Below are 27064 nucleotides of genomic sequence, written 5' to 3' on the forward strand. Positions count from 1 at the left end.
GGCACTCGGTCTGCAGAAGCCAATAACTAAGACAGAGCGAAGGCTGCAGCCCAGCTTGAGTCTTCTCACTGGGCCGCTTGATGCCAAAGCCTCTGAGCCTTCCCGATGCTGCTTTCTAACTGGAAAGAGCAAATTGATTGCCCTTTTCCCTGGTGGTGAGCTACACAGAATTCCAATAAGGGAGCCGGTTTTAATCAGCATAAAGAATCTAAACCACAGATTGAGTGCCTTTAGTGTATAAATCCCCAGGGAAAGTTAATGAAACCAGAATGTTGAGGATTCTTACATATATATTCAGCCATAATTGGCCAGGAGTAAATGTTGGTTTCATGCAAGCAATCAAGCTAAAATAATTACACTGTTTCAATGCTAGTAAGCATTCAAGTAGAAGGTTAATAGAATAGTACATGCATTCAACGCATGTTCATTGAACACGTCCTAAGTACCAGAGTGTAATCCAAACTCCTAAGTTAGGAATGACAGAGGTGAGGATGAGCAGGAAGAGGTACAGATGGTCCTGTGTGGGGCGTCAGCAAGCAGACAATGAGAAGGAAGCGGGTGCTGGGGAAGCAGATAAGAATGTCATCGGGACGTGGGCATGGATATTATACTTGAGTACAGGGCATCCAGAACGAGACCAGGTGTGATGGTTACCTTGGTCAAACTCACTGTGCTTTTGGGCCCAGATATTGTGTTAAACATTATTCTAGTGTGTCTGTGAAAGTGTTTCTGAGGGAGATTAACACATAAATACAGACTGAGTTAGCAGACTGTCTCCCAATGAGACTGTCTCATCCAATCCTGGGAGGGCCTGAATGGAACAAAAAGGCAGAGTAAAAAAGAATTCACTCCCTCTGCCTGCCAGCCTTGCGCTGGGACATCTGTCTTCTGCCTTTCGACTCGGACCAGAATTTACACCATCAACTCTGCTGGGACTTCTCAGCCTCCATAATCATGTGAGCCAGTCCCTTATAATAAACTAGGGGCCGGGTACACAAAATTTCTTGCACTGGGGCAGGGTCCCTTAGCCCGGCCTGCGCCCTCTCGCAGTCTGGGACCCCTCAGGGGAAGTCTGCCTGCTGGCTTAGGCCCAGGGGGAGTGGGCCTAGGCTGGCAGTCAGACATCCCTCTCACAGTCCGGGACCCCTCACTCCTGCCACTTGCCATCCATGAGCCCGGCTCTGGCTGAGCGGCACGTCCCTGTGGGAGGTCACTGACCAACAGGGGGCAGTTCCTGTGTTGAGCCTCTGCCCCCTGGTGGTCAGTGTGCATCATAACAACCAGTTGTTCCGCCATTTGGTCTATTTGCATATTAGGGTTTTATTATATAGGATTACATATATACTCTTCTCAATGACCGTACCAGGTGACACTGGGATTCACAGACAGGTGTGTTTGGCCACCAGACCCTCATGCTTTTCTGGACCCTGCTGCTGTTACCTGTGTCCCGTAGCCTCATGGGAAGGGAGTGACTCTGGTCCTCAGGTAGCTCAAAATCATACTGCTGAGAAACTATTGAGACAGGAAAGGCTTTGGAGTGAAAAAAAATTGACTTTAAAAAGTGTGACAGACATGTCAGAACTGATGGCTTATTGCATAAAGGAAAACAAAATAAGTGCATAGTCGGTGATGTCCAAACGAGGAGCCCTGGAGGAGTTTGGTTATGACAATGGTGGGACGCTGCTGTGACTGAAGAAGACATGGAGGACATGTGCTCACATAACCTGAGAGGTGGAAGATCATCTTGTTTGACAAACAAGAGTCTACAGAAGGAAAGCCCCTCAGAGACACATTGCTGACTAGATTCTTTCTGAAAGAATAAAATACCATTAATATTATGAAATACTGGACCTTTCAAGAAAATTTCCATATATTTTTAAATGATCTGATGGTAGTTTGAAATATGATATCAAAATATGGTTATTTTTAGTTGCATTTAAAGGGTAAATTATTGGAGAACTTGGCCTAAAATAATAAACCTCAGTGCAAGGCCAGGTCTTGTTTACATACAGGCAGAAGCAAGGTGCACAGCTGCACACCCAGGGCTCAGGGCACAAGCCAAGCCAGAGGTTCCCAGAGCAGCTGAGATCCACTGTGTGGGAGAAGCTTCTAAGGCTCAACGTGAGTCTAGTTCTGCTTATTGTCACTGGATTTTAAAGAGATGTCCCATGAAACAAAAGTAGAGGCCAAGACCTCTCCCACAGCTGACGTGGACAGGAAGATGGACGGACCCCCGGGCGAGGAGAACAAATCTGTGTCTCCCAGGCGATTCAGATGCATGAGCCTGGAATCTCTGCCGGGGTGTATTATCCGAAGGCTACCTGGGGAAACACAGGTATTTTAATGTGTCATTATTCCTTCATTTGGGGGGAAATAAAATTGTAACCCTAAATGGCTCATCTCTTATTCTATTTAAAATGCGACAGCTGTTGGGATTTCATTTTAGAGCAGCGGTTCTCAACGTGTGGGTCGCAACCCCTTTTCACAGGGGTTGCCTAAGACCATCAGAAAACACATATATAATTACATATTGTTTTTGTGATTAATCACTATGCTTTAATTATGTTCAATTTGTAACAATGAAATTGGGGGTCACCACAACATGAGGAACTGTATTAAAGGGTCATGGCATTAGGAAGGTTGAGAACCACTGTTTTAGAGGGACTAGACCTTCACAGATCAGAGGTGAGATGAGAAATCTGCTTGACTCTAAACATGCAATGAGCTTCCCCACAATCTTAACAAAGCACCAAACATAGGACCCAGTAGACTTGCTTCCTCCAGCGACTCATTATCAAATATAAACATCCCACCAGCTCTGCAATCACGAATTCAGGCCCATCCGCTTGAAGATAAGGAGTCAGTAATGGTGACACCATTACATTGAAACATAAGCTTCCATTATTCCGTTAATTTTCTGTAACTGTGCAGGAGTGTAATTTAGTTATTCTTAAATTCTAATCTGAATTAATATTAAAGACTTTTTTAAATGCAAAAAGAAACTGTCAGTTTTGTCAAGGTTGCACAGGTGTTTGTTTGTTTTTTCTTTAAAGAAACACAAAGAAGAAGATTATTTTTTTAAAAAAGAACAGAATTTAAACAGCCATACCTAGAAATATCTAGACCTGCATATATTTTACTAGGGGCTCAGTGTACAAATTTGTGCGCCTTGAAAGGAACTGTAGGCTACTAGGCTGCAGTGGGCACAGGGGTAGGTCTCGGCCCATCCTCTACACCCCTGCCTGCCCCCCCAACTGTGGCCCCTGTTCCCCTCTCTGCCAGCAGCCCTGCTCCTGCCGCCGCTCCCACATGCTGAAAGCACCAGCCCACTTGCACCTGCTGACAGCGCCAAGTGATCGGGACCAGTGCCAGGGGCTGACAGCGGGTGCAATCAGCAGCTCCAGCACCAGCTGCGGGTCGAGCAGGGCCGTCACTGGCAGCGGGTGCAAGAGGCGGCTGCAAGAGGCGGCTGCCAGCCCTGGTTTCCCCTCAGGAGCAGGGGGAGGTAGAGAAGCCCTGAGGGGTGATCGGGGCTGGCAGCCACCACTTGCACCCACTGCCGGCACCGAGAGATCAGGGCAGGCACCACATGCAGGCAGTAGGTATGAGTGGTGGCTCTAGCACTGGCAGCAGGTGCGAGCGCCGGGCAGGACAGTGGTGCACTAGAGCAAAGAGATTTCAGTAACCACCAGAGGCTCACCCCAATGACAACAACTGGTGCTCCACCTTGGTCTGGCATCCCAGTTCACCTGCTCCACCATCCCGCCACAGCCAACACCCGCCATGTTCCATGCTTTGCCGCCTGCTGCTGATGCCCATCATGTTCTGCGTGCACCCCCTGGTGGTCAGCACACATCATAGTGACCAGTTGTTCGGTTGTTCCGCTGTTCGGTCTATTTGCATAATAGGGTTTTATGTATATATACATAGAAGATAGGATGAGTTGTTATTCATCCTTGCTTTGCCTCATTTTAATGCATTCAATGTTCCTTTCCCATCAGTTCATTCCCATGCCCAGAGTTTTAGTGTTTTTGTAGAAAATCTCTTGACATTGCTACTTTGCCTAAATAGCATGTAGAGCACAAACCCACCAAAAGGGGGGGGGGGGGTCAAAGAACATGACATGGTAAAAGCAAACACAGTTTACTATCCTTTTGATAATTTCACATTTTCAAACTCTATGGAATTTGCTTGCCTCTGACAGTTTGACCTGGTGAACTATAGCATGCTCTTGTTTCTCAGTGGTAGAAAATTTCAAATGTACACAAGTGTGAGAAACAGTACACTGAGCACACATTTTATTTTCTACTTAACAATTATCAACATTTACCAATCTCAGCATGTCTCACATTCTTTGATACATTATAGTTTAGGTTTAAACTAGATCAAATAAACCCAAGGGTTTAAGATATTTCCTTTTCATTAAATACTTGGGTTTATGGGATCCAGTTTAAACAAAATGTTACATATATAAAACTTTTATGTATAAATATTTATGCTACATACATGAATTATGTATAGAGAAATAGCTCTATGCATATACAACTACATATAATGTAATGTATATACTTATATATTACTACTAGAGGCCAGGTGCACAAAAATATGTGCACTCGGGGTGGGGGGGGTCCCTCAGCCCGGCCTGTGCCCTCTTGCAGTCTGGGACCCCTCGGGGGATGTCCACCTGCTGGCTTAGGCCTGCTCCCCGGGAGATCAGGCCTAAGCTGGCAGTCAGACATCCCTCTGGCAGTCCGGGAGCCCTTGGGGGATGTCCACTTGCCAGCGGGGAGCAGACCTAAGCTGCAGTCAGACATCCTTAGTGCTGCTGAGGAGGCAGGAGAGACTCCCACCACCACCACTATGCTGGCAGCCATCAGCCTGTCTTGTGGCTGAGCAGAGCTCGCCCTGTGGGAGCGCACTGACCACCAGGGAGCAGCTCCTGCATTGAGCATCTGCCCCCTGGTGGTCAGTGTGTGTCATAGTGACCAGTCATTCCCAGTGGTTCTGCTGTTAGGGTCAATTTGCATATTACCCTTTTATTATATAGGATAGAGGCCTGGTGCACGGGTGGGGCCGACTGGTTTGCCCTGAAGGGTGTCCCAGATCAGGGTGGGGGTCCCGCTGGGGTGCCTGGCCAGCCTGGGTGAGGGGCTGAGAGCCATTTTCAGACTGGTCACAGCCCCTTCAGGGTGGGAGTCCCCACTGGGGTGCCTGGCCAGACTTTGGTGAGGGGCTGATGACTGTTTGCAGGCTGGCCAAGACCCTCACCCCATGGGGGTGTGGCCAGCCTGGGTGAGGGGCTGAGGGCTTTTTTTAGGCTAGCCACACCCTCTTCAGGGTGGAGGTCCCCGCTGGGGTGCCTGGCCAGCCTGGGTGAGGGGCTGATGGCAGTTTGCAGGCTGGCCACAGCCCCTTCAGGGTGAGGGGATCCCGCTGGGGTGCCTCGTTAGTCTGGGTGAGGGGCTGATGGCTGTTTGCAGGCTGGTCAAGCCCCCTAGTGGGGACCCTCACCCCATGGGGGTGTGGCTAGCCTGGGTGAGGGGCTGAGGGATGTTTTCAGGCTGGCAACACCCCCTTCAGAGTGGGGGTCCCTACTGGGTTGCCTGGCCAGCCTGGGTGAGGGGCCGATGCCCATTTTCAGGCTGGTCATGCCCCCCGGCGACCCAAGTTCCAGCCTCTCCTTTTTTTCTTTTTTTTTCTGAGATTTATTTATCTTCTATAATTGAAACTTTGTAGCCTTGAGCGGAGCCCAGTGCCAGCCAAGAAGCTTGGCTTCCTCCATCACCGGGGGCAACCCAAGTCTCCTGCTCGCTGCAGCTCCATGGCTGTTGCCATCTTTGTGATGGAGTGATGGTTAATTTGCATATTACTCTTTTATTAGATAGGATATACAACTATAGGTTAATATATATCTATATACCCCTATATATAACTACATATACTGTATGTATGCATATATGTATAAATATATCTCTACGTATAAATATATAACCTCTACCCTCATGAATTTATATATATATATATATATATATATATATATATACAGCTCTATGTGTATATGTAACTATATATAATGTTAATATATACTTATGTATTACTATATGTAAATACTCCTACATATAACTATATATAATGTGTGTGAAAATATGTATAGAACTCTATGCATAAATATATACCTCTTCTTCCTTAAAGATGAAATACTTAGTAGATGCCAACTTTAATGGGACAATAGAATATAAGAGTTCTAGTTCTGAGACCAACACAGCACACCACGTGAACCCATCCACGTCACTTACATTTTTACATTTTCTGCCATCACTTTCCTATTTTCCAGGGTTAAGAGATTAAAAAGTATTTCCAGATCAAAGATCTTGTGATTTCAAGAGAATACATTTTAGTTGTATGCATACCTAAACTATCATTATCGTTTGAGATCTTGTTCTAATTGCAATGCCTCTGTCATGAAATTTTAATTTTCCTTTTATTAAAAAATACAAAGTTAAATTGTTCAAATGTGCATAATATATGTTAAACTAAGAGCAAAACTGGTAACCAGGAAGTATGTTGTACACCCACCATATCTCAAATCTATTTTTATTATTTCCCAATGTCATAAGAAGAATTCTTGAAGAATGGGGTATAAATTTCTTCAAACTCTTACATTAGTAATATGAGACTGCAAAAAAAAAAAAAAAATGTGTAACAGAGGAAGACTGAAAGTCATGGCAGGAAGCAAAACACTGAGTGAGTGTCCCCGAATCCAAGGCCACAGCACTCTCAGACCCAGACGAGCAGAAAAGACTTCAATGTGAAGACACCATAACAGCTCAGAACAGGAATTGGTGCTGGTTTTCTGTGTGGCAGTGACCACAGATTGAGTGGCTCAGAACAACACAAATTTTTACCTTACAGTCCTGTAGGTTGGAAGACTGACCCAGATCTTCATCTGAAATCGAGGGGTCAGAGAACTGCCTTCCTTTCTGCAGGCCCCAGGGCAGCAGCTACTTTCCTGCTGCATCTCGTGTGGGCAAAGTTCAGTCCCAGTAGTTGTAGGACTAAAGACTTGGGTCCTTATGGTGCTCAACATCCTGCGCCACTCCTACCTCTAGTCATCTCTGAACCAACAATAAGATGTCAACGCCTCCTCGCATAGCCATCTCTCTCGTACACAGCCAGGAAAGGTTCTCTGAAAAGTACTCGACAAGTAACTCATGATAAAGTTGGAAAATCTAGAATATTCTCCCAATCCCCAGGTCCACAGCCTTAATCACATCTGCCATGTAGGTAACACATTCCCAGGCAGTGAGGATTAGGGCACGGATATCTTTGGGGAGCCATTCATTGGTCCATGTACCAAAGAACTGCATCTTCAAAATCAGCAGCAATTGACCCATTCCCCAATTTCCAAACTCAGAAAGGGCACCTCCATTGCATACAAAATAAAATTACCTCCCATAATACTGGGCCTTCAGGGATGAGGAAGAACCAAGTGGGGGAAATTGTGACTTCATGAAGACATTGCCATTCACTCATCTGTCTTTTATTTGTTCATTTATTCATCATCTAATAAATGTTTATTATGGCAGCACTGTCCCAGGTGATAAGGAAATGGCTATCAGTAAAGCAGACATCACACCAACCACCGTGGAACTTAATCTAGAGGTTGGTACAGGTATTAGCTAAACACTTGCACCTGGAACATGTGTCCTGGGGTTTTCTCAGAGCTGTTGCAGAAGGAACTGACAACACTGGCATAGATGTTGTCAAGGAAAACATCCTTGAGCAAGTCACATTAAGTGGAGAAATAAAGGTTAAGTAAGAGTGTCCCTGAAAGGTTGGTGACAGGGGAACTAAGATAAAAAGAAGGAGAGACGAAGAGAACAATGTGTGGACAGGTGATGAGGTGAGAAAGAACATGGCCTGCTGCAGGAGTAAGTAAAGGACCAGAGAGATAATACAAAGACCAGGCCGCCCTTCATATCTGCAGAGTCCAGGGAAGACTCCCACTGCTGACCCCTAACCAACTTTCCTCCCCACCCCGGACCCATCATGCCCTCTGCAGGCTTCACACACGTGTGTACACACTGCAGACTACATGCCTGAGCTCCTGCACCCTCCCCACATGGCCACCTCTGGACCACTACTGGGCAAAGGGGGCACACACTGGTGACATGACTGTCAATGAAAAGACAGATTTGGGAAAAGGGCCCCTGAAGGCCCTAAGGGTGAGCTGGGCCTGTTTGAATTCTGGGGTCCATGGGGTGCCTCCTCTTGACCTGCAGATTCCTTCCCCCAGGAGGAGGCGGAAGGCTGAAGCGCGGCCCTCATTCACAGTGCATGGAAGCTCCTGCACATGCAGAGTTAAATTCTGAGCGCTATTAGCAGTTTTGCTTCCATAAAATGACTTCAATAAGCGGAACATCCATTGTCAATACTGAATGTAAAATGCTAATTTGCTAAGTCAGTTTTGGTTTTGCAAGTGAATGCTAGCTTTTCCTTTTTTTTTTTTTGCCAGAGCAGATGCTGACTAAATGGCTATTAATTGATTAATGAAAATAAAAGAGACATATGTGAGACTGCACACTATTAACTACTAAGGATAACCCAGTATGTGAATCATGACCCGGTTACCTTTGTTCTGCCACAGGACCGAGTGGGGTCCCCGGCACGTAATACACAAGTAATTAATGTATGTCAAATACAACCGACTTACTATTCAACCAAAGGCAATATTTCCATCTTAGTGCAATGTTAGTTATTCAAGGACAACTGCCCCGATACCAGGTCTGTGCCATCTAATCTGGGTTTGAAGCCATCCTCTTTCTGCACAGGGGTCCCTCCTGCAGCAGCGCCGGCACTGACTCCCGCCGTATCACCGCCTCGCTCTGTCCCGAAACCTCATCATCGGAAGCCGCTTTACCCTGACCCAGCTCCCATAACCTTCTCTGTTTGCATGAACCCACACAAATTTCCTACCAATAATTCTAAAAATAACTTACAGAAAATATAAAGATATACGGGAACACTGATTTAATTATTCACATTATTCTCTACAATCATTTATCATCCAAAGTTTGAACATACATACCCCAGAGTCACTAGCCACTGTTCTAATAATATTTAGGAATTACTAGAAGTCCTAATGTACTAATAAGGATTTTACATTTCTTCAACCATTAAGTACAATTTTTCTCTTTTCAATCACTTTTCAAGGAAATCAACCTGTGATACATATCTTCATACTTCTCATTATAAAGAATAACACATCTCTTTGAAAAGTACAGACTATATAAGTGTAATAGTGAATATTTCCTATAATCACAGCATTAAAAAGTAAGAGTCAACCTTTGTTAAAATTTCTATTAAGTATTCTTTCAGAACTTTGTTTATGCAATTAGAAATAAAGGGGTTTATTTTGATAAAAAGCAAAACTACATTAAAGATATTCTCTACTAAGCTGCTTTATTTCCTGCATTGCTTGTATTAACATATACAGCGTGCATTTTTGCAGATACATATATACTTATGCATACATATTTCCATGTCAAATACACATAATTCTATCACACTCAATTTAACAGCTGTGATTCATTATTACAAACAGTACTGTTACAAATAATTGTATACAGTATAGGGAAAGGTTGAGAGCATGAACTCCAAGGCCAAACTCCAGGGATTTAAACCCTGGCTGGGTCAAGTACTAGCTGTGTGACCTTGGGCATGTTACTCAACATCTCTCTTCTTCAATGTCATCATATGTGTCGTGTGGATATTTATAGTACCAACATCAAAGGGCTGAAGAGAGGGTTACTAAAATAAAAAGTGCTTAAATGATGCATGGCATATGCTAATACTGTGCTACAATAATTAAAGTTATAGGGAATAAAAAAATAGAAAACATCATGAAGCCAAAAGTTGGTTCTTTGAAAAGATTAACAAAAGTAAGACCACTTTAAGTAAATTGACCAAAAAAAAGATAGAAGGCTCAAATTACAACCAATAATGAAAGAAGGGGCAACCTAAGGACCTTACATGAATAAAAGAGATGATAAGTGGATACTATGCAGCTCTGTATGCCAACAAATCAGATAAAGGTCTCATGAGAAGAGCATATTACTAGAAAACATACTACCAAACCTGACTCAAGAAAAAATAAAAAATCAGAATATACAATAACAACTAAAGAGATGGAATAAATAATCAAAATCTTCTGATAATTCTAAAACCCATGCCCAGATGGCTTTACCAGTGAATTGTACCAAATACTGAAATAAGAATTATTCTGATACCAAAAATAAAGATACCACAAAAAGTATGCCCCCATATTTCTCATGAATATACACAAAAACATCCTCAACAAGTTACTAGCAAACTGAATCCAGTTTATAAAAACTATATATGAAAAGAATTACATATTATGACCAAGTGAGATTTATCCCAGAAATCCAAGGTTGATTCAACATCTGAAAATGTTAGTGTAATACACTTTATCAACAGAAAAAAGGACAAAACCACAGGATCATCTCAATAGTCACCGAAAAAGGATTTCACAAAATCTAGCTCTTTCATGATAAAAAAAAATTTCAACAAACTAAGAAGAGAAGAAAACTTCCTCAACCTGGTAAAGCATGTCTACAAAAGCCACAAGAACATCATACTTAATGGTCTGTAAACAATATCTCACTGGAGCTATTTCAAAAGGTATCTACTATGGAGCTGTGTCCAGCAACGTTTCCAGACCTTTTGTATATTGTTTGCAGGTTCTCTCTCCATTATTGCTTTTCATTATCTTACTGTTTAAGGGGACCCCTAGACCAAAGGTAAAGGGAAACACTCTTAATAGTCATACTAGTCTCATTCCTCATTTTAAAGGAAAGTTCCTAACACAGAAGCAAAGCAATTTTAAGTCTTATGCTTGCCATAAATTTTGGGAGAGATCCAGGCCCTTCCTTCCATCTCCGTAAAGAACTCTCAGAGGCTAGCCTGGACTACTGTCTTCCTCTGTGAGCGCCCTTGGCAGGCATCGTCTGCCTCGTGGTTGTGAAGATAAGATCCTTTTGTGTTCTCTATTGCTTAACACTAAGCGACCTTTAAAGGCTGTCAATGCCCATAGAACTCCCCAGACCATCCAAGCATACACTGGGCTACCTCACCTTGACCTACCCACACCAGTTACTTAGCATGTAGCCCTGAACAGATTTCAAACAGCTTTTACAGAATTATCAGTTATAATTTATGTATCTTTAAGAATTCCTTCTTTTTTACTGCAGCATAGTATTCCATTATGTAGATGTACCACAGTTTTCTAATCCACTCATCAGCTGATGGGCACTTAGGCTGATTCCAAATCTTAGCTATGGTGAATTGTGCTGCTATGAACATAGGGGTGCATATATACTTTCTGATTGGTGTTTCTAGTTTCTTGGGATATATTCCTAGAAGTAGGATTACTGGGTCAAATGGGAGTTCCATTTTTAGTTTATGTATCTTTAATAACAGGACCTTGTTTCTCTAATAAGCTCGTGTGGGAATGGCCTGCATTTGTATTTCCATGAAGGTTTTACACAAACCCTCACTAAATATTATTTAGTCTTTTAAAGGATGTACAATCATTCCATGCAGTGTTTATATCAGTGATGGCAAACCTATGACACATGTGTCAGAGGTGACACTCGAACTCATTTTTTTGGTTGATTTTTCTTTGTTAAATGGCATTTAAGTATATAAAATAAATATCAAAAATATAAGTTTTTGTTTTACTATGGTTGCAAATATCAAAAAATTTCTATATGTGATACAGCACCAGAGTTAAGTTAGGGTTTTTCAAAATGCTGACACGCCAAGCTCAAAAGGTTCGCCATCACTGGTTTATATGGTACCCATCATCCTTCCATGTCCCGTGTAGGGTGTGTTATTTTCAAAGGTGAGGGAGCATGAATTGAGAGCACTGGGTTACCTGTTGAGTGAGCCTGGGAGGGGAGGTTCTGGCTTCTTGTCAGTTAACACAACGTCAACATTAGCGACCAGATGGTCTTGGAAGTGAGGGCCTGCGAGTGCCTGTCCACTGGAATGAGGAGCATCTTGTTTTTCTGACACATGCTTTTTTTTATTATTTGTCCATTCGGCTGGAATGTTCAGCTCCTTCACTCCAATGCTGCACAGCCACAGGTCGAAGCAATTCCAAGGCGCTATTCTGCAGGTAATTCAGGCCTGTACTGTTCATTTGAACAACGAAAAGGTTGAATCATCCAACTAGTGCTGATAGGACTGATGTTAGTACCAACGTAGAACCTTCCCAATTGTGTGCTATTGATCAGACAACTAAGCCGAACCCACCTGCTTGGCCATCCTTCTCCGGCTCAAGACTTTCCACGAATGACGTGTGTGCAAGACCCAAGTCCCTCCCACTCCTGGGCACCGCCGACTTCAGAACAGCCTGGCTCTGTCAGCACGCTTTGTGGGGCTAGAGTCTCAGACTTGTCAGGTCTGCCAGTCTCACCATAAAAATGTGAGTGACATCGTTAGATGAAATAGTACATAAAGGAAACTTCAGCAATAAAAATTAATAGTGTATCCACTCTCTGCCCAGGGTCTGCTGCTTATTGAATTAGGCCGGTTGCTGAGGATAAAATCATAAAGCTTACTAAAGGAAAGTGACGTAAAAATATATTTGTTTATGACCGTTCAATACCAGGAGGGAAATCAAATCTGTGATTTGAAAACTATTTTTCAAAAATATACCAGAATTCAGAATAAAAAGCAATTTACCTTCACTCCATAGGGTATGTGCAGACTGCAGGAATGCGGCAAAGCCACTCTCCACCACTCGCAGTGTTTCAAGGTGAAAGAAAATCCTTGTCAAGTTGCAGCAGTGAAAGGAGACGAAGGACTATGATGAATGCGCTGCTGGCAGGCCAGAATAAAGCTGACACCCAGGCCCTCCCCGTCATAGAAGGCGAGAGAACCTATTACCTCTGCGTTCTCATTGCTGACTGCCTGTTTCTAAAGTACTGTGGGCCCATGTTTAAACGTGTGCCACTGTTTTCAGCACCAAAGTAGAATTATGGAAATTGTTGGTGAGCCCTATCACTGATGGTTCCTATTGCTCTTAAGCACATAAATTCTTTGGTTTCCACAGTAGTTGCTTAGCAAGTCCTAACTCAACACTGTTCACACCTGTGTCTCACACAGTTAAGGGGGTGAGGGGGATTGACGTTTCTAGGGACACGAAACATCGCCACATGGAATGCCAGGAGGGTTACTTGGATAATAATGCCTGTCCTTGAACAAACAACCAAAGGCAAACACAATGTCCTTCACTGAAATCTTTCTCCTGACCAACCGAGTCTTAAAAGTAATTTCTTTTCTTACCTTTGATCCACAAGTTTAGGGATCACAAATTGTGTCCCTTCTGACATGGAATACTTCTGTGCCACCTTGGGATTGCTCAAATGTGAGCATTCATTATTTCTAAAAGAAAAATAGAGTAGTGTTAAGAGAGAACTCTCACCCTACTGAACTGTACAAATTAGGGGAACAGTAGCTATTGTGAGAAATGTATCCCCAAATGGCCCAAACGATGTAGATTATTTTGTTCTTCACATGACAGTACTGGACAGGTTAGCCTGTTGGCAGGGCAAGTCTCCTCCGTGGACTCATTCAGGGACCCAAGTTCAAGGTCACTTACTGTCTCCATCCCCACCAGACTTAAGGGGAAGGAAACAAGGAGGACCACACGCAGGCCTTGGGGACAGACTGGGAGTGACATGCCATGTTGTCGCTCACAGACACTGGCTAGAATTCAGCCACTAACACCTCTGTTGGGGGGGGTACAAACCCAGAAAGCAAAGGGAATACTTATTTTGATGAGCAACTAGTTGCTTCTCTCACAGATATATAACTTAAACCTTTGATATGTTTTAACTTGATGAAAAATAAATGTTCATTTTTATTGAATTTATTGGGGTGACATTGGTTAATAAAATCATATAGGTTTCAGGTACACAATTCTATATACATCATCTGTCTATTGCAGTGGTCGGCAAACTCATTAGTCAACAGAGCCAAATATCAACAGTATAACAATCAAAATTTCTTTTGAGAGCCAAATTTTTTAAACTTAAACTATATAGGTAAGTACATTGTTATTAACTTAATTAGGATACTCCTAAGCTGGCCTTTACTAAAAACGTCCTCAATCTGATCGAGGTACGTTCACTGAGGTCGACCCCTTCCAACTCTCCCATCCACACTCATCTTGTATGTATACTTGTTTCGTCTATCTTCTTTCATTCATCCTCTCTATTTGTCCAAACCATCTCAACATACCTTTCTCAATCCTCAACACTACATCTTCTTTCACTCCACAACGTTCCGTAAAATTAACTTAATAAACTTTACTTAAAGTTTTAAGTCTTAAACTATAGGTACGATGAATAAAACTTGATATCATACTTAATAATGATATTATTTATTGATAAAATTATATTCCTTACAATTTACCTTACAATATCCATAAAATTAAATCATGACAATGACTGACAAACACTAATGTGAACAATGGCCTTGAATCTCCTTGGAAAGTTTGGGTAAGTCAGGTTTGTATGTTGTTGTTTTTAATTTTAGGCACGATTCTAGGTTCTCATCAATAATATGACTTCTCAATTTACTCTTGATAAGATTCATCCTTGAAATGATTGTTCGTATAAATATGTAGACCCAAATAAGGAAAGAACGGCAAACGCTAGTGTTTTCAGTTGATTATATGAGTCAAGAATACTATTCCAGGTGTTAAAAATCAACATATCTTCCTTCTCCAGGTCTTTCAAAGCAGACAACTTGTGCTGTGAACTAAGTTCACATTTGTTTTTCTCCAATATTTCTATATCAGCACAAAGACGTTCAAATTTTGAGCTCCACAGTTCTTTGTTTTTTAAATCCAGCAATTGCATTTCAAAGTTGCCAATGTCAATATTAAAGGGAGAAAATTTTAATTCTGTTACAGTAGCATTGAGAGGTTTTTTAACAAAGGTTAACGTCACTTTGCTGTTTCTGAATTCCTGAAACCTGTTGAGAAAAGCTTCCCTCATATTTAAAAGTGTTGTTTTGAAATAGCAAATGTCAATATCAGGATTATTTTCTTGGCAATGTTTCAACAGGCTTGGAAAGTGAATCAAAGTTTCTCTTTCAAAATCTTGAGCAAAAAGAGATCATTTGTTTTCGAATGAAATAATTTCTTCTAACATCGAAAAAGCTGTGTTTCCTTTCCCCTGTAGTTTATGATTAAGCTGATTTAGATGAGATGTAACATCTACCATGAAATAAAATTTTTGGATCCACTGATCGTTCATTAGTTCTGGATAGTGAACACCCTTCTCAAGGAGAAATGCTTTAATTTCTGTTAATAAGGAAGCGAAACATTTCAAAACGTTTCCTCTTGATAACCAAGGTACCTTGTTATGCAGCAGAAGATCTGCGTACTCACTCTCCATTTCAACTAAAAATTCTTTAAATTGGCGATGATTAAGAGCTCTAGCTATAATGGAGTTGATAATCTTAATCACCAATTCCATAACTTTGCAAATTTCTTCTGGAAATGTCTGCGCACAAGCGCTTCTTGATGAATGATGCAATGGTAAGTAAGTATCTCGTGATTAATTTTTTCTTTCAAAATAGCAACAAACCCGTTTCTTACGCCGGTCATACTTTTCGACCCGTCTGTTGAAATTGAGACAATTTATCGAATGGAATATGATGTTTTTCAGTGCACTCAATTACAGCATTTGCTATATCCTCTCCACGTGTTTGACCTTTGAGTGGCAATAACCCTAAAAGTTCTTCTTTAGGAGCTGTAGATGAAATAAATCGTACACAAAGTGAAACTTACACTGTATCATTTATGTCACAAGACTCGTCAACTGCTATTGATAAAGCTGAAACCAATTTAAGATCTTCGACTTGCTGGTTGGTTATATTTGAAGACATTTTGACTGTTCTTTTACTGTTTTAGCAGACAATGGTAACTCTTTAATTTTTTTTAGAATATCTGCTTTGTTCTTAAAATCCCAAAATAGCTCTTCGGATGCATTTATAAAACAACATTTTATGTATTTGCCGTCTGTATATGGTTTTCCTCTCTTAGCAATCTCTTGACTAACCACAAAACTTGCAATATTAACATTGTTGGAAGATTGCATCCAGTAATTAAATATAGAACTTGATTTTTCTTGACTCTTCTGAAGTTCCTCAACTGCTTTCTTCCTTGCATCACCGACAGGATATTTAGTACTAAATGACATGTGTTTAGTTGTAAAGTGTCTCTCCAAATTTGATTTCTTGTTATGCACCAATTTTTCCTGACAAATAAGACAAGTTGGAAGGCCATTTAAGTTTTGAATAAACGCGAAAGTCTCGGTCCATTCAACTTTAAACTCACGGTTTTCGTCTTCCGTTTTTCTTTGCTTCTTCTTTGTAGCCATGTCAAACAGGGCACCTAAAAAAATGTTTCATTTTTTAATAATAAAGCCACCAACACAAAATAATTACAATTCTTAAATTGATGACAAAAATACCTGTAGGATTTGCAGCTGGTTGGAAAAATACAGGTAACTTTATGCTTCGAGTAGGTACTTTTGTCACCCGCGCGCAATTTGCGGAGGCGACTGGCACTAACCACTGCACATGAGACTGCTGACCGACTGGCTCACTCAACTCCTGCATGAATCGCGCGCGCCTCCCAGGCGCTGCGTATCCCGCGGCCCCGCCTGCGCCGCATCTTCCCTCGCCCGACCAACCGACACCCCCCACTTCTTCTAACGCCACTTCTTCGAACTAGACTCGCCCAGGCCGAAAACCGACTTCTGTGCATGGGCCACAAAGTTTCAATCGCACTGTACGTGTGCGCCCCCACGTGGTGTTTTGTGGAAGCGCCACACTCAAGGGGCCAAAGAGCCGCCAGCCACGGTTTGCGGACCACTGGTCTATTGTATTCTGTATACATCACCCTGAAAACCTGACCAATTAGGTAATTTATAAATTAGGCATAAATTCAGAAGACTCTGATTTCATAATATAATTTTCAAAATTATATCTATTTTTCAGATAAGAACATTTGGGCTCAGGGGTATCTGTGACTTCATCTAAGGTCCCACCTTCGCCTTGTCTTTAACTACAAGTGTAGCTTTTCTACCGGACATTCTCAGGGTCCCCAGTAAAATTTCAAGAACACTAACAGAGCGTTGTCTGCTTTGCATCAAACCTGCTTATCGATCCTTCCTTCCATCAGTACCCCATGCTAACCTAAGCCAAAAATCGCTTCAGAGGTAATAAATATGTTACAGAATTTGAGAAAATGCATAAGAACTTGACCAAATACTACAGATACATAATAGGTACTCAAGGACATTTTTCAAACATTGTTCTGACATTGTAACAAAGATGGTTTTGATGGTGAATTCTCCCAAACATTTAAGAAGAAAAACGTACCAACTATAGACAATATCCTTGCCAAAACATAAGCGAAGAGAATATTTCCCTTTAATACTTTTGTTCGGCCAGTATTACATCAATAGCAAAGCAGACAGACACATAAGATCAGAACACTACAGACCAATATCCCTCATGAGCAAAGAAAAATTATCAACAAGATATAAAAAAGTAAACATAGCAAGATATAGGAAATCTAATATGCTGTAACCAAGTGGGTGCATGGAGAGACCCTGGAAATGCGAGGCTGACCCAACATTCAAAAATCAACCAATACAGTTTATCATATAGACAGACTAAAGAAAAAAGCCTAAGGTTTTTCAAAATATGCACGAACAGCATTTTATGAACTTCCACATCTATTCATGCAAAACAAATAAACATCCTCTTAGCAAACTGGAAATGGATGGGCACTTCAGGTAGCCTGGTAAAAATTTTAAAATTACAGCAAACATCTTATTTTATGGTAAGGACTGACTGTTTTCCCCAAACTGTAGGAAAGCAAAGATGTTCACTTGCCCTTATCCAACATCACACCCACAAGGCAAAGGAGAGATGCATATAGGTTAGATGCCAGGAAAAAATAAAACTATCACTATATATAAACTAGAGGCCCGGTGCACAAAAATTTGTGCACTCAGGGGGGGAGGGGGGTACCTCAGCCCGGCCTGTGCCCTCTCGCAGTCTGGGACCCCTCGGGAGATAACGACCTGCTGGCTTAGGCCTGCTCCCGGGTGGCAAAGGGCAGGCCCAATCCCTAGGTGCAGCCCCTGGTCGGGCTCAGAGCAGGGCTGATTGGGGAGTTGGGGCGCCGCCCCCTGTCATGCACAGAGCAGGGCGGATCAGGAGGTTGTGATGCCACCCTCAGTCACGGGCTGATTGGGGGGTTGGGGCACCGCCCCCTATCACACTCAAGGCAGGGTCGATGGGGAGGTTGCGGCACCATCCCCTGTGATGCACAGAGCAGGGCCAATCAGGGGGTTGGGGTGCTGCCCCCTGTCACTCACAGAGCAGGGCCAATCAGAGGGTTGGGGCACTGCCCCCCGCCCCCCGTCACGCACAGAGCAGGGCCCATCAGGGGGTTGGGGAGCTCCACCCTCTCATGCACAGAGCAGGGCCCATCAGGGGGTTGGGGAGCTCCCCCGTCACGCACAGGGTAGGGCCAATAGGGGAGTTAGGGCACCGCCCCCTGTCATACACAGAGCAGGGCGGATCAGGGGGTTGGGGCGCCACCACTGTCACACTCAGGGCAGGGCCGATGGGGAGGTTATGGCTCTACCCCATCACAGACAGAGCAGGGCCCGTGGGGGGGGGGGGGGGGGTTGGGGCGCCACTCCCTGTCACACACAGAGCAGGGCCGATCAGGGGGTTGGGATGCCACACCCTGTCACACACAGAGCCGCAGGGCGATCAGGGGGTTTGGGCGCTGCACCCTGTAATGCTGATCCGGTGCCAGGAGACCTCTCGGCTCCGCTGATCCCGGTGCTGGGAGGCATATTACCCTTTTACTATATAGGATAGAGGCCTGGGGGCCGGCTGGTTTGCCCTGAAGGGTGTCCTGGATCAGGGTGGGGGTCCCCACTGGGGTGCCTGGCCAGCCTGGATGAGGGGATGATGGCTGTTTGCAGCTGGTCACACACCCTTCAGGGTGGGGGTCCCCACTGGGGTGCCTGGCCAGTCTGGGTGAGGGGCTGAGGGCTGCCTCCAGGCTGGCGGTTTTTACTGAAGCTCCCAACCACTCCTTTTTTTCTTTTTTTTCTTTTATTCTGGGCCAGCTTTAGCTCTGGCTCTAGCTCTGAGGCTTCCGCTGCTGGTTTGTTTCAGTTCTATAATCGAAACAATGTATAACTTCAGCTCTGAGATCCCAGCCGGCTATATTTGTTACAAAGTTTCAAACTGCCAGCTCAGAGGCCTGCAAGGCAGGCGGGGAACGTTGGAGTCTGCAGTCCCTGGAGCAAGCAAGCCTCATGTTCGCTTCCAGCTGCCTGGCTGCCGGCCGCCATCTTGGCTGACAGTTAATTTGCATAAGGATATGCTGATTAGCCAATGGGAAGGGTAGCGGTCGTACGCCAATTACCATGTTTCTCTTTTATTAGTGTAGATTGCATGAGAAGATCCTATAGAATCAAAAAGCATGGAGGCAGGGTACCTAGGACAATCAGTGAATTTATAAAGCCACAGATTATAGGACCAATACACAAATTTCAATAGTTTTTATGTACTAGCAATAAGAATTGGAAACTGAAGTTTAAACAATAACAACACATTGGGAGTTTTAAAAAGATCCAAACTGGTTCCCAGCTTCCACATCCCTCCTTGCTCCCATATCAGAGCCGAAGCCTCTGCTGAGAAATAGTAATTAACCAGTCCTACCTGCATTCTCTGGACCTCAGCATCATCACTGTCCTTGAAATAACTTTCATGCAGCATCTTGGTCCTCATGACTGTACCAAGTTCTTGCTCCTAAGCATGATGTTAGCTTGCATGTTCCCATTTCTTATGTCTGTCTTAGCATCTTGGTTGCTGTTCTAAAATTCTTCATCTGGGATTCTGCTCCATATATTAATCACCTACTATGATCAGGGCATGTTCCCTAAATGCCAGTTTAGAATTTAAAGACCCTGCTGGGACAGATTTTTGGGTTCTGGTTGTAAGGACTCCTGGGTATTGCTCTTCCTAGATTTTCATTTCCAAATCTCATCCTCATTCCCAATGAACTATCCCTCTTCTTCATTTTGCCCCCTTCTCCATTTTCTTTCCAACCCTTTACTCAAATTTAATCGCCACCTTTCTACCTTGTGAGAGGGGAAAACAGGGCAGTGTAGTCTCAGCATTGGCTGGGAACCATGGACATGATGGGCCTAATAAGGTCACATCCAGAATGAAGAGAGGCTCCAGGTGCTGAGTCTGAATGAGATGGTGACCAAGATGAACACAGACATGAATGAGGCAGCTCTTTTGCCTCCAGGTAATTTCAGACCTGCAGCTCCCAGGTCCTTAGAAAACGACTCAAAGCATGAGGTCTCACTGCTATAATCTTGGGTAAGTTCTCCTCCCCACTTCTGGAGAAATTAATATAAAACTCTCACTCCTGTCTAAGTCCTCCTAATCTCTCTAAGAACTTGGTCTCTACTGAGACAAGCCCATTTGCTCCACTCTCAAGAGTTACAGAAGCATTGTAGGGTTACAGTTTTCTTCTCTTGTAGATCCGTTTTCAGTAGGCAAGCTAGAGGGACTCAGAAAGGGAAAGTGCTCAGTCTGAACCCTGGGATGGGCACAAACTTTGCCTCCTAGGTAGGATAAACTTCACCTCATACCTGCAATTATATCAAAGACAACATAGAAAACAGATGAGCCCTGGCTGGTGTGGCTCAGCTGGTTGGATCATCATACTGTACACCAGTGATTCCCAAAGTGGGCACTACTGCCCCCTGGTGGGCGCTGCAGCGATCCAGGGGGCGGTGATGGCCACAGGTGCATTTGTTTTAACTTTTTTTGTATTACCTTTCTATTCAGAGTTCAATAAATAGTTTCATAATTTCAAACTTCAATGTTTCTAATTTACACCTTTCTTTACTATATTTTACAAAAAAGGTAGAAACATTAATACATATATCTTTCTGTTTAATTGCTATTAAAATTTTAAAAATATTAATTTCCAGGGGGTGCTGAGTAATATTTTTTCTGGAAAAGGGGCGGTAGGCCAAATAAGTTTGGGAACCACTGCTGTACACCAAAAGGTTGCAGGTTCAATTACTGGTAATGGCACATACCTGGGTTGCAGGTTCGATCTGGGGTGCTTTCACTCAGCTGGCATGGCTCAGTGGTTAAGCATCAACCTATGAACCAGGATGTCTTGGTTTGATTCCTGGTCAAGGGCACATACCCAGGTTTCAGGCTCATTCCCCAGTGAGCGAGGGGGGGGGGGGGGGGGGGGGGTAAGAGGCAGCCGATCACTGATTATCTCTCATCACTGATGTTTATATATCTCTCTCTCCCTCTCCCTTCCTCTCTGAAATCAATAAAAATATTTTTTTAGAAACATTTTTTAAAGAAAACAGAGGAAAGGTTCTTCATTGATGCCAATCCATGTGATTATTTGGATATGCAAATTTGTGTGTAGGAGATAATAAACCTTGAACACTTCATTAAGTTCTCGGATATTTTCCACAAAGTAATAATAGTTACAATAGAGTAGTTCTTTATTACAGGATGTTTTACTCAAAATTCACTTATTTAAACCAATCTCAACAACAAGAATTGGCAGGAGAACTTCTATATTCCTGCCCTGTATCTTTCTGCATTTAACTGGATGATCCCATGCCGTTACATTAATCTACCCTTCATCCTACAGAGCCCAGATGCCAACAAGCACCTTCCATTGGAAGTCTCTTATTATCGCCCCATAGTCATTAGAATCTAAGCCTTGGTCTTTCTCTACTGACCATCTGCCTCTCTGGATTAATTATTTCTAGTAGTCCCGCCATTATTTAATTAATGACATAAAGAAAGTTATTTAATCCCCTTTCAATTATCTCTTTCTTTTACCTATCCCACCAACAAACACTCTGTCAACTTGAAAAAAATAAGTTTCCCAACCCATTCCCTCATTTGTATTCCCATTGACACTACCTTGGTCAGGTCCCTTGTACTCCACTCTTTGGCTATTGAATTAACTCCAAACCAGTCTTCCTGGCTTAGGTTTCACTCCCCATCAATCATCCAGTCTCCACAGCCCTCCCACACAAACGGAAGGGACTTTGTTTTCACCCTAATAAAAGCTTCCGGTGACTCAGCAGAAAGTACTCAATGTACATTTGTGAAATGAAATATTAAATAGCACTCAGGTTGTCCGCCATAGCACTCTGCAAAATGTGAGGCACACAAAAACTGAAGTGCATCTTCCCATTGATGTTAATGTTTAATAGATCTTGAAAGAGGTCTGAATGCATAGAAATCTAACTATTTTCCTCATAAAGAAGGGAAAGAGAATCAGTTCCTAACATATTTCTGAACAATATTCCAGAGTGCAGTTGCTGCAGAGGATTGTGGGAGCCTCTGCATCCCCGATCGCTAGGAGAGAGGTAACTCTCCTTTTCCCTCTCCCTTTCCTTAAGAGTTATCTGCTGGTTCTCAGCCTGAAGAAGATTCTACAGTCCTTACTGGTCATTTTCTTGGTGTTACCATATTTTGAAGCACCATTAATCTAGTTTTCTATGTGTGAGCTTTCTTTTTGTCCATCTTTAAAAAATTAAAATATGTTTAATCTGTAAACTAGACAAGAGTTAGTTTACAGTGTCCAAGTCCTTCCAGCAGTCATCTCTTGTAGGGATGTGCAGGGTCATGGCCAAGACTTGTCTGCAGCGGGAATAGGCCTTCTTGAAGTATGCCAGCATCTCTTGGAAGGATGCTAGTTTAATGAATCTTGGGATGAGTTTTTCATTGAATCAACAAGGAGCTCATCGGGCATTGTCTTCTGCTGGTACTTCTTCCCATAATTGTCAGACTACACCATTGGAAGTACAGGTTCACTCCCTCTGTCTTCTCAGGCCAGTGACATTTTGTACAGCTTTGATCTGTTTGCTAGGGACTTAGATAAATTGAGTGGTTACCCAGGGGACAAGATAACTCCTGAGAATTTCCCCCAAATCTTTCTACAACTTAAAAGGAGGAGCCTCCTAGGGATGACTAGGAAGAAAAAAGGCACTTTAGAAGGTAGTTTTGATGATCATGGTCCTAGTCTCAACCCAGTGCTTGATGATGACCATGGAAGCTGTTCTCAAGTATCTGGTTATTATGACAGAATGGATTATGAAGATGACAGGTTGAGAGATGGAGAAAGGTGTAGGGGTGATTCTTTTTTTGGTGAGACTTTGCATAACTATCATAAATTTGACAGTGGGTATGAGAGAATGAGACGTGGTTCTGGCCCCTTACAAGAAAATTCTCTCTTTGAGAAAACGAGGGGCACTCTTCCAAACAGCAATATTGAAGACTTCCATGGACTCTGACCGAAGGGTTATCCCCATCTGTGCTCTATATGTGATTTGCCAGCTCATTCTAATAAGGTGTAGAGTCAACATATCAATGGAGCTAGTCACAGTCACCAATGCTAGCTGCTTCTTGAAATGTATCCAGAATAGAACCCTGACAATGATACAGGACGCACAATGGGTTATCCCTTCATGTTGCAACTATCTACAAACTCAGTACCAGGAATTTTGGGGCCTCCACCTCCCTCATTTCATCTTGGGGGACCAGCAATTGGACCAAGAGGAAACCTGGGTGCTGGAAATGGGAACCTGCAAGGACCAAGACACATGCAAAAGGGCAGAGTAGAAACTAGCCAAGTTGTTCACATCATGGATTTCCAATGAGGGAAAAACGTGAGATATCAATTATTATAGCTGGTGGGACCATTTGGAGTCATTTCAATTCATCTGATTTTAAATAAAATTGATGAGGCGTTTATTGAAATGGCAACCACAGAAGCTGCTCAGGCTGCAGCGGATTATTATACAACTACACCAGCATTAGTATTTGGCAAGCCAATGAAAGTGCATTATCACAAGAGTATGAAAGAATAAAGAAACCTGAAGGGAAGCCGGCCAGAAGTTTGATCAGAAGAAGGAGCTTGGATGTGTGATACATCTCAGCAACTTACCTCATTCTGGCTATTCTGACAGTGTTGTCCTTAAGCTTGCTGAGTCTTATGGGAAAATACAGAATTATATACTGATGAGGATGAAAAGTCAGGCCTTTATTGAGATGGAGACAAGAGAAGATGCAATGGCAATGGTCAAACACTACTTGAAAAAGGCCCTTTGGTTTCAGAGGAGGCGTGTGAAAGTTGGCCTATCTAAAAAATACAAAAAGTTGGTACTAAGGATTCCTAACAGAGGCACTGACTTACTGAAAAAAGATAAATCCTGAAAAAAATTTTATTCTCCAGATGGCAAAAAATCTCCAAGTGATAAGAAATCCAAAACTGATGGTTCCCAGAAGACTGAAAGTACAACTGAAGGTAAAGAACAAGAACAGGCCCTCACCGGTTTGGCTCAGTGAATAGAATGTTAACCTGCGTACTGAAGGGTCCCGGGTTTGATTCCAGTCAAGGGCACATATCTCAGTTGCAGGCTCCTCCCCGGTCTGGGCCCTGGTCAAGGCGCATTTCTCTCATATCAATGTTTCTCTCTGTCTTTCCCTCTCTCTCCCACTCTCCCTAAAAATCAATGGAAAAGTATCCTCATGTGAGGATTAAAAAATAATAATAGTAAAATAAAATGAAAGAACAAGAAGAGAAGTCAGGTGAAGACGGTGAAAAAGATACAGAAGATGACCAGGCAGAACAAGAACCTAGCATGCATCTTGAACCTGAAGATGAGCTACTGGTAGGTGAAGCAGCAGCACTGCTAGAAAGTGGCAGTTGAGTGGGAGATGAGAAGATCTTGCTAATTTAGATGATGTGACTTCTGATGGGAAAAAGAAACCTCAAACAAAGATGTGAAAAAGATGGAAATGCGAGTGCTTCAGCTGCAAAGAAAAAGCTTAAAAAGCATCGTTTCCCAGGGAACATGGAAGGTTTTGTCACTCTAAATGAGGCTGGTGACGAGGAAGATTCAAAACTTCAGAAACTTCATAAATCAGGCCTGGCATTTAAATCTGGTGACAACTGGTTGAAATTAAGGTGGACAAGATCAAGGAACCTGGTCAACAAAATGAAGCAGTGCTGGAAAATGGAATTAAAAATGAGGAAAATACAGAACCAGGAGCTGAATCTGCTGAGAACGCTGATGATCCCAACAAAGACACAATTGGGGAGGAGGGTCAATTGGGGGAAAAAAAAACATATGTAAAACTTTAGACAATAAAAAAAATAAAAAATGTTTTTAAAAAATCTACTTACAAAACAAAAACAAAGACACAAATGAAAATGCAGGCGGCCAAAGTGATGAAAACACGGTCGACTACACAATCCCGGATGAGTAGAGAATTGGACCACATCAACCCATTGTTCCTATTGGCATAAACTATGTGACTCCTAAAACAGGGCTTCACATACGCAAATGAAGAAGTTGCAAAGGGTGCTCATTGCAACAGCCTTCCTCATTACCGGGAATTAAAGAAATTTCTGAACACAGGCAGAAGAAGGAAATTTAAGATGTGCAAGAAGCTTAATGATTTCAAAGAAAGTAATAGTTCATTTTTAATGTTGACCTTTTTTAAATACAACACTAACATCGAGAAGAAAACTACTGTACTCCTTTGTTTCAGTGGAAAAATAGTAGACGTCTATTCTTGTGTTAAGTGTTATAGCAAAAACACAGAAGGTTAAATTAATGATGAATTTTTGTTGTATCAGAATGGTAACAGACAACTACTTTGTAGATACTGACTTTGTAAGCTACTTAACACACTGTGGACGCACCACAAGCATTCTCGTGTTTTCATATTACACAGTGTTTTACATTAATGTTAAAGGCCCATCCTAAAATTAAATACCCATTGCATTTTGAAGTTATTTATTACATGTTCTTACAAGCTAATATCTTTTTAAAGTATGATACTTTGTAAAACGTTTTTTGTACTCGTTCAATAGAAACTTATCTGGCCACTGGGTAAAAGTAGTAATAAAACTACTGGTGCACAATGTGTTAAGACAACTTGCACCATTAAAAAAAAAGATATGTAGAACTATTCAAAGAAATGAAATTTAGTACTTCTAGGCTTCAAAGAAATGTCAAAACTTTTGATTCTATTCAATAAAGAACAAAAACATTGTATGTTCGTTACTTTCATCTTAAGCATGCCACGTTTTAATCTGAGCCTTGCAGACTTTTCATTTGGAGTTTGAAGCTTTTATTATTGCATTTCATTTTTTTGATAACTTCATTAACTGATATTAACAATTAAAATACAGGTGCAGGTTTCTTTTAATGTTATACTGTTGTTTAGGTAATAAGAAATATTAAATAAATGGTTTTAGATTTTGTAATTTTTCCCTACATTTCTGCTCGATTTTATATTCTAGTACATTTTCAGTGAAATGTAAAAATATTCTTGTTCTCTTTGACCAGTATTAATTTCTATAGACCTTGTTGCTTATCACTTGAATCCTGTAGCTGTCATACATCTGGTATAAGCAACATTTGATTATTGAAGTGTGTAGATCATCATTTCATATTTTAAAGATGTTATTTTACATTTCTGCATTTAAAAATAGTTTGGCCATAAGCTAGATGCACGCTTCTAATCCCTATACCTGCATACGTGACCTTTGTGAACAGAAATTTGTTTATAGCTGTGGATTCAAGTTTCTGAAGTGAATACCAATAAAAACCTAGGTCATGTTCATTGGTCATACATGTTTGAAATGTTAACCAATATATTTGTCGGTTGTGGTTTTTATTCACTGTTACACTTTTTAGCATGTTTTAACAAATTATTACATTTAAAATCTAAGGTGTTCTAAAGAGTGCTACTAAAGATCTGAGTTTAAAAAAAACACAAAAAAACATTTCAGCAATTCTCTTAGATCTTTAAAATGATCTTTTAGAGACTTTTTTCCCTAATTTTATTG

The 27064-nt window shown here is 42.1% G+C and overlaps 1 pseudogene; it reads left to right on the forward strand.

The window, feature by feature from the left end:
• The first annotated feature begins 15595 nt into the window (after positions 1-15595).
• On the forward strand, positions 15596-26626 carry LOC138993469 (matrin-3-like; annotated as a pseudogene).
• The last annotated feature ends 438 nt before the right edge of the window (positions 26627-27064 follow it).

Source organism: Myotis yumanensis, unplaced genomic scaffold (genome assembly GCF_028538775.1).
Source record: "Myotis yumanensis isolate MYYU_CA2020_CCGP unplaced genomic scaffold, mMyoYum1.0.hap1 SCAF_15, whole genome shotgun sequence".
In the NCBI taxonomy this organism is placed as follows: domain Eukaryota; kingdom Metazoa; phylum Chordata; class Mammalia; order Chiroptera; family Vespertilionidae; genus Myotis; species Myotis yumanensis.